Source organism: Mesoplodon densirostris, chromosome 16, assembly GCF_025265405.1.
Source record: "Mesoplodon densirostris isolate mMesDen1 chromosome 16, mMesDen1 primary haplotype, whole genome shotgun sequence".
Taxonomy (NCBI): Eukaryota; Metazoa; Chordata; class Mammalia; order Artiodactyla; family Ziphiidae; genus Mesoplodon; species Mesoplodon densirostris.
In genome coordinates this window covers 20240847-20249415 of record NC_082676.1, presented here as the reverse complement: position 1 = coordinate 20249415, position 8569 = coordinate 20240847, and positions in this window count along the sequence as shown.

Sequence of the window (8569 nt, the reverse complement as noted above, 5' to 3'; positions counted from 1 at the left end):
TCTTAAAGATGGATCACATGCTCAGAGGCTCTGTCCTCCCTGCTGCTAACAATCAGTAGCCACTGCTATGCGTTAGCAGGGTAAGGACTTCTTAAATTCTCCCTTGCTGTATGAAATGCTTGTTACCGAAATCCCTGGTAAGAGAATTCAATGGCCAAGCACCAAACCACAGACAACTGTATCCCATGTTTTTAACGTGTTGAAAAGAGAATGCTCTTTGAAATATGTTGAAAAGAGAAAGAAAACTAATAGGTACCACCCCCATCACAGAGCTAACCAGAAAAATATTTTAGCTTAGACATCGGAGCTGTGCCAACATTCATTCATTCACTTAGCAAACATTTTGAAGCCAATTTTACCAACTACTAATTCCTTATATATCCTGGGTTTACTGGGCTCTTTATGGGCAAATTTCTTGACTAATATATCTATAATAATTGTTCTATGACCTCTAATCCACTCCTCAAGCCCCACTGATCTAGCACTTGTCATCTCAATGAAAAGTAAGCTTTGTGATTTGTAGTTGCTTGCCCTGACCTCTCTTTGCTTTTAGAAAACCCTAACACTGATTTTGAGCTAGAAAGATAAGCACGTAGAATTCAAGGACTATATTTCCCAATACACTGTGATTTATTTCTGGCCAATGAGAAATAAGCAGTAGTTTTTTCGTGGAATATCTGTGAAAGCTGTATGAAGTCAGCTGATACCACTGGGAGTGTTTCATTGTGCCCATTTGGTCTTTAGCAAACAGGATGGCTGGAGATCCTGCAATCATCTTGGATAACAAGGTAACAGGAAGCCTAACTATGATAATAATGCAGAAAGATAGGATCCTGTATCCTTGATGTGTAAGTCTAGAATAGGCAAAACTATTTTAGAGTGAAAAAAAAGGATATTAGTTGTTACCCGGATCTGGGGTAAGGTAAGGAGTTTGAGTGAAAAATGGTCTGAGGAAACTTTTTGGGTTTATAGAAAACATTCTATATATGAATTGTAGCTGTAGTTATTGAGGTGTATATATTTGACAAAATTCATTTAACTGTGTACTTAAGATGGGTGTATTTTTTTTATGTAAATTATACCTCAATATAGCTTGTTAACAAGAAGCCGCACAGGAAATATTGTACTTAGTTTTTCAATATTAGAACATTTCACCTTAATTTGGGGCAAGAAAAGAGTGGTCATCACCATCACTATATTGGAAATCCTTTCAATTGTGGATAAGAAAAAGTAAATGAGATTTGGGGCTCTAAAGGAAGAAACAAAATATTATTATTCACAGATGATGATTTACTTGTTAAATTCAAGTTGTAGTCCTAGGTATGTTGATGTTATTGTTTTTTATAATTTTCAATATGTTTATGATACTAATTTTAAAAAGAATGGTATACAAAATTGCAAGTATTCAATGTCAAGAAATAGATTATTGTTTAGTGCATTAGCAGATGGTATTTAAGAAACCATAAAGACATTTTGACATCTGGTAAAAAGTCACTTATAACTTCTGAAAAAATAAAACCCCCAAAAGCAATCAAGCGAAATATATTTTAATAATATAGAAATATATAAAAATCCTTAACTTGGTCAAAGACATCATTTGAAAGTCAATAGCAACCATCTTATAATTTGCAAATTGTCCACTATTGCTATTAAAGTAAATAAATACTTATACAGTAGTTATTTTGAGATCCTAAACAATGCAATGAAATACGAAAAACAATTAAAAATATAAATAGTTGTAGTGAAGGCGTGACTCTAATTCTTTTGGGAAATAAGTAAATTTTCTTGGACGATTCCAAGGAAATCAACCTCAGAGCTCTGAAAACTAAAAATTCCAGAAACCATTTGGTATCATGTAATTACACAGAAGTCACTTGTTTTCTGATATCTAAGTATTAACCAGTGAGAAGTTTCAAATAGAAAAAAAATCCCATGTACAAGGAATCAACAACACACAGGTGTGACGTACAGAGAGAGCAAATAAACAACAAAATACAAGAAAATAATAGAAAACACAATGCTCAAGATTAAAGAAAATGATTTTCTTTCATTTCTTATGATTATATTCCCAGTGTTTATACCTGATGAATGAATGACTCTAAAAGAAATACCTGCATATGTGTAGAGATTTAACTGGTGTTTCATTGGAAGACCCAATATTAAATGATGCATATAATCTTCAGAATTATGTATAAATTCAATGAGATGAGATTCCATTTGAATCTGGGAGCCATTTATAACTTATTACATGGCCAAGGGACATTTAAAGTCTGTTGACAATGTATTACAATTTTGGTTAACCAACTGGAAAAAAATGTCTTTTAATTAGACACCACCAACTGAAAATAATGTTGTTTTGATCTCTATTTTTGATATTTATATATTTGTGATCCTAATGATTTAATGATACTACTAATAATGATTGTAATGAAAAAAATATATTTTTGTTAGTCATTTTTTGTTAATGAATTAAATGGAATTCTGACATAAGAAAAAAATCCTAAATATAATTGAGATGATTGACGCCATTTTCTTTTTCATTATTTTTATAAGAAAGCCTATAGTGTTTCAACCTTAACTATGATGTTGGCCATTGGTGTAAGAAAAAACTTACTTTATGTTGTTAATTATCTTTCAATTCTAATTTTACTAGTAATATTTTTTGTTACTGTTGGTTACTAAATAATGTATCTTCTCTTTTCATCATATATCTTTTGACATCTCCTAATAGTGTCTTTATTTTTTCTTTTTTCAGAAACTAATGTGTCATTGTTTTCTGTTTTCTGTCAGTGTTTAAAGCAGAATTGTATCAGCTTCATTAAAGTAAAAAGCCCATCTTGTGTAGTTGAAATAATTTATATAATTTGGATATTATCTGTTCCTTTCAGGTTTAAAATTCCCTGTAAAAAAAAAAAAAAAAAAAAAAAAAAACCCAGCACTGACTATACTAAAATAAGGTACAATTGAATTAAGGCAATAAAAATATTAAAGAGAGAAAATATTGTCTATTTTATAAAAATAAATATAAATCACAGTGATAATATGATAGTTATGAAAATGTATGTGCCAAATAATATAATATCAAACTATATAAAGCAAAACCAATAAAATGAGATGATGGGAAATAAAATTATACTAACAACTTTAAACACAATATTCTGTATATAGGAAATATCAAGTAGTTGAAGATAATTTTACATATAAGAATATTTCTAACATCACTATTTATGACAGTGATAAATTTAAAGTGTGCAATAGAAGAATCCTAAAATCATTATAATAAATCAATAATATAGGGTACTATGCAGTCTTTAAAAATCATATTCTAAATAATATTTAGAGATATGAAAATATTACTGTGATATTGTTTTTAATTATAGCCTCTGAGAGATTTTAGAGCTACAGAAAACTATGAATGAAATGAACAGTATAAAGCCACCTAGAAATGATAAATGTAACTTTCTCACATAGGTCTCATTTTTACATGAATGGAGTACATCATACACACCACACACACACAGACACAGAGATACACACACTCTCCACAGAGACACACACACTCTCCCTATACCAGCTCCATTTTCTTCTTTCTCTCCATTCTGACAAGTAATCACCTTAAAAATTTAGTGTATATCTTTTTAATCCATTTTATGTATTCAAATTTAAATGTAATTCTAATACTACATAGTGTTTCTTTGTGGTTTTTTTATTACAGCAATGGTAACATGCTATATTATAATAGTATCAACTATTAATTTTTATTTTTTTGAAATCACATTTCTAAGATCCAGTCACATTGGAATATAGTTCTAACTGTAGCTATATATTTAAATATAGATGATACACTTTTTACTATTGTGTGCTTTTGTCTTAAACCACTTTAAAACTATAGCATTTTACTTTTATTCTTTTTTATTCAAAATCATCCTTGCACCGTATATACTTGTGCATATGTTCCAGGATTTTCTAAGATACGTACTTAGCAACAAAACTGCTAGGCTCTAAGGGATATCTATTTTCAGTTTTCCACATACTGCCAAATTGTTTTTCAAAATGGTTGTACCAACTCACACAGCAGAGTATGAAAAGTCCCTTTCCTCACAGCCTGGTTAAGTTTGGATATGTCACACTTTCTGAATTTTTTTTCCATTCAGATGGGAGTAAAATGTACTTCAATGTTGCACTAATTTTCATTTTATTCATTTCCAGTAAATCTGTACATCTCCTAATATATTTTTAGTCCTAAGGCTCCTGACTCAACATGATGTCCCCTCTCCACCCCATGAATTGCCTGGTTATTACCTTTTTCCATTTTCTTATTATTTAAATCTGTTTAGAAGTTCTTGGTATAGCCTGGATAATAATTATTTTTCTTTTATATTCTAGGTAAATATTATCTGCTACATAGTGGGGCTTTTTTCTTTACTTTGTTTATACCTTTATTTTTCATTTCATTAAGTTTTTCATCTTGATGTCATCAGATGTCTCTATCTTTTCCTTTGTGGTTTATGCTTTCTTTTTCATGTTTAAGAAGTCCTTCCCTATTTTGATATGATAAAGTCCTTTCCATCTGAAAGATTTACTTTTTTTGTTTTTCATGTATAAGTTTTAATTTCTGTGGAATAACATATTTCTTATTAACTATATGAATTATTTATATATATATATATATATATATATATATATATGGAGAACAATTAACACAACTTAATGTACTGAATATGTCATTATTTTCCCAATTTTGTAATGCTATCTTACTCATTTAAAAATTTGGATATGATTATTTTATTTACTATAATTTTATAATGTCTTGACAGCTGATCAAGCCAATTTCCCATTCATTTTTTCTTCTTTTACTATTTTTATATTCAGAATTGTCCCAATTTTGTGAATATTATTTCATACAAATTTTAGAATTATCATGTCATGTTTCATGAAGAAAAATCTTGGTGTAATTTGGATTGACATTGCGCTGAACTTAGTGCTAATTTAGAGGACAATTTATATTTTGTGTGATTCCTCTTCTAAATTATTCCATGGTGATCTTACAAAGATCATTTGCAAAGATATATTTATTCCTACATGCTTAATTAGTTTATTGTGATTTTTTGCGAGAATGAGATTTTTTTAAATTTATTTTTTAACTGGTTATTGCTGATATGTAAGAATTCTATTGATTTTTGAAATACGTATTTTATATCCAGGTACCTTTCTGAGCTACCTTAATAGTTTTAAGAAAATATATGTGCTCCTAGGCTTTCTATGTAAACAATCATGCTCTGAAAATAACAATTTAAAAAAAAAAAACTTTCCTTTCAATTCTCTTTCTTTTTGCTTGTCTTTTTACATGGGCTAGGAACCACATAAACATGTTGAGCAGAACTGATGACAGTAGTCATTTATGTATTTTTTCTGATTTAATGGAAGTGCTCTAAATGTCAGCTCATATGTGTCCTGAAATCTGAAGTGATTAGGTCAATATACTTTATCAGATTAAGAAAATTTCTTTTCTATTAAACTACACAAAATCATAAATAGAAGTTGAATTTTTTATTGCTTTATGACATCTATTCAAATAAACACATTTCTGTTTTATCTTTTAATCTACTGAAATATGGGGATATTCTTTAATGTTGATGCATCATTATATACCCAAGATATCTGAGATATACAAATCTGTGATAAGTTCTACTACTTTGTGATTTTAAGTGATATTTATAATTTTAAATGAAATTGTGAATTTTGACTTGCTAAGACTTACATTGGGAGTTTTGCATAAATGTTCATAAGTCTGATTGGCCTATAATTTCGCCTTCTTGAACTGTCTCTGTCTGGGTCTGGTTGATGCTTTACTATTCTCTTAAAAAGAGTGGAGAAGCTTTTCCTATTTCTCCATTTTCTGAAACAGTTTGTAAAAGAGATGGACTATGTTTTCCTTCAGTTGTAGAAAATTCCTGGGTCTAGCAGCTTCAGATTTTTATAATATGAATTTTAAATTTTATTATTAATGCCTTTAATGTTAATCTTTCAATAATGATTTTCTTTTTATTCCTGATTCAATTTTAGAATTTATTTTTCTGCATTTCCAATTTTATCTATGTTTTCTTATTTATTGCCATAAAACTATTCTGTTATTTTTTAAGCTCCCTTGACTTATTGCTATTTATTCCTCTCTATTCCTTTTGATAGTTAATTTACAATTTCCTCCAATTTTTTTCTTGATCTGTGTTGTTTTTCATTTGCCTTTTCTATGAAACTGGTTGTGGCTTTATTCAACATATCCAATATATATGTATACTTAAATTTTTGTTTATTTCTGCTTTTCTATTTATTGTTTCATTCCTTCAGCTTTGTTTTCTATTTACTTTTTAATATTTTTCTAGTGTTTTCTAAATTAATGCTTAATTCATTAATTTTGTAAGTGTTTATTCTAAAAGAATTCATTAAATATCTTTATTTGCTTTTAAATGTCAGTTTGGCTGCATCCCACAATTTTTGATATATAATAATTTCACTTTCATTAATTCCTAAATATTTTCTAATTTTAACATTTTCTTTGTTTTCTTTTTTTTTGTAATGATTACCAAGCACTGCAAAGTTAATAATGTTTTCATCTTTCAATTCTTTCAAAGCTCTCCGTCAATTGATTAATGTCTATTCACTTAGCCAGCCTATGAGTTCCCCAAAGGCAAAAAATGTCTTCTATTAATCCCCTGCCTCAGGCCTTGGCATAGTCGTGGGCATACACCATAGGAACAAATAAATACATGTCAGTTCTTCAGATCCATTTACCATTGATTCATTAATAAATTCCCTCATTCATTTAATAGATATTTCTTGAATTTTTGAGAATTAGATAATGGGGAGTGTTCTAGGCACAAAGTTTTGTTATACTCTAAATATTCTTGGAATCTAGCACTCTGAGACATGAGCTCACCTGCTTAATGGGGGGCTCTAGATACAATTGTCCCTGAATATCCCAGAGGGATTGGTTCCAGGACCCCTGTGGACACCAAAATCCTCAGACGCTCAAGTCCTTTGTATAAAATAGTGTGACATTTGCATATAACTTATGCATATCCTCCTGTTTACCTTAAATCATCCCCAGATTACTTATAATGCCTAATGCAATGTAAATGCTGTGTAGTTGTCAATATAATGTAAATGTTATGTAAATAGTTACCAGTGAACAGAAAATTCAGGTTCTGCTTTTTGGAAATTTCTGGAATGTTTTTTTTTTCCGAATCTTTTTGATCTGCATTTAGTTGAATCTGTAGGTACAGAACCCATTGATATGGAGGGCCGACTGTATAAGCTATTACACAGATCACATTTTTTTCTATAATTAATTTTTCTAAACCCTTCAGTTTGTTATTTTGGCTACCTGTTGGTGGAATTAGAGTCCATATTATAAATTAATGATGCAGCACTATGTTGAGGAGTTTAAAAGAGGGGGATGGCAGATCTTTTAGTCTTTCCTTTTATTTGGATGTGGATATAAGGCTATTGGATTTCATTTGGGGTCTACTTTTTAGTCTGCTGCCAGATAGAATGATCTAGAATACTTTAAAAACACTGTTATCTGGACACAAACCCAGATTAAAGGAGACAAAAGTACAAGTCAGGTGTGGGTCTGGGTATCAGCATTTTGTCAAAGATTTCCAAATGATTCTACAGTGTACTCAGGGCTATGACACTTGGACCATAGTTATTGTTTAATCTAGAGCTTAGTACCTCTTTCTACCTTTATTGTCTGCTCTTATTGTTAGGTTTTGTTTACCATTTCTCATGTTGGTTTCTGGAATTTGCAAGTTGGGTACATGGAATATGCAGGCATTGGTAAAACAGTTTTCATTGTGTTTTAAAATAAGCATGTTTGTTATAAAAACTGTCTTTAAACATGCTTGAGATAAAGAGCTGGCCAATCTCAATCTCTCCTCCGTATCTGGGTACAAAGAAATGGTATGTTGAAGCCTAAAAGCCTTTATAGCAGATAGGTAGCTGAAAACATTATGGTGGATGTCTCATGAAAGTTCCAGAGACCTCAGAAACCTAAACTAGCTCTTCAGTGTCTCCCCTAGGCACCAGAAACCTTGTAACTATGGTCAAGTGGTGAGATTCAATACAAGAAGAACACTTTTTCATTTTTCTGCTATTTTCAGGACTGAAGGGAACACCAAACTTTAGAGGCTGTAGTATGCATGGGTACCTTAACATGGGGCCCAGTGGTGAGGCAAGAGCAGGGCTAAACCACCTTTGCTCTTTGTCCATCAAACCTCAACAAGTGAGCTTCTATTATACAGAAAATAAAATGCAATGGGCTAATAGTTTTACCATACTAGTTCAACTATAACTACTTTTATCAATTGAAGCATCAGTAGCAGTAGGGTGCTGTTGTCCAAATTCTACAAAAGAATTATTAGCCAACGTAGAAGTAGCAGCTGGTGCAGTCTGCAAGTCAGAGCCCCCTCAAAAGTCACTGCATGAATAGTTTTCCTGCAGCAATCAGTAAATCTTCTTTCATCAATGAAGTCACTTTCTGTTGTATATCCTTTCCAATAAACAGCTA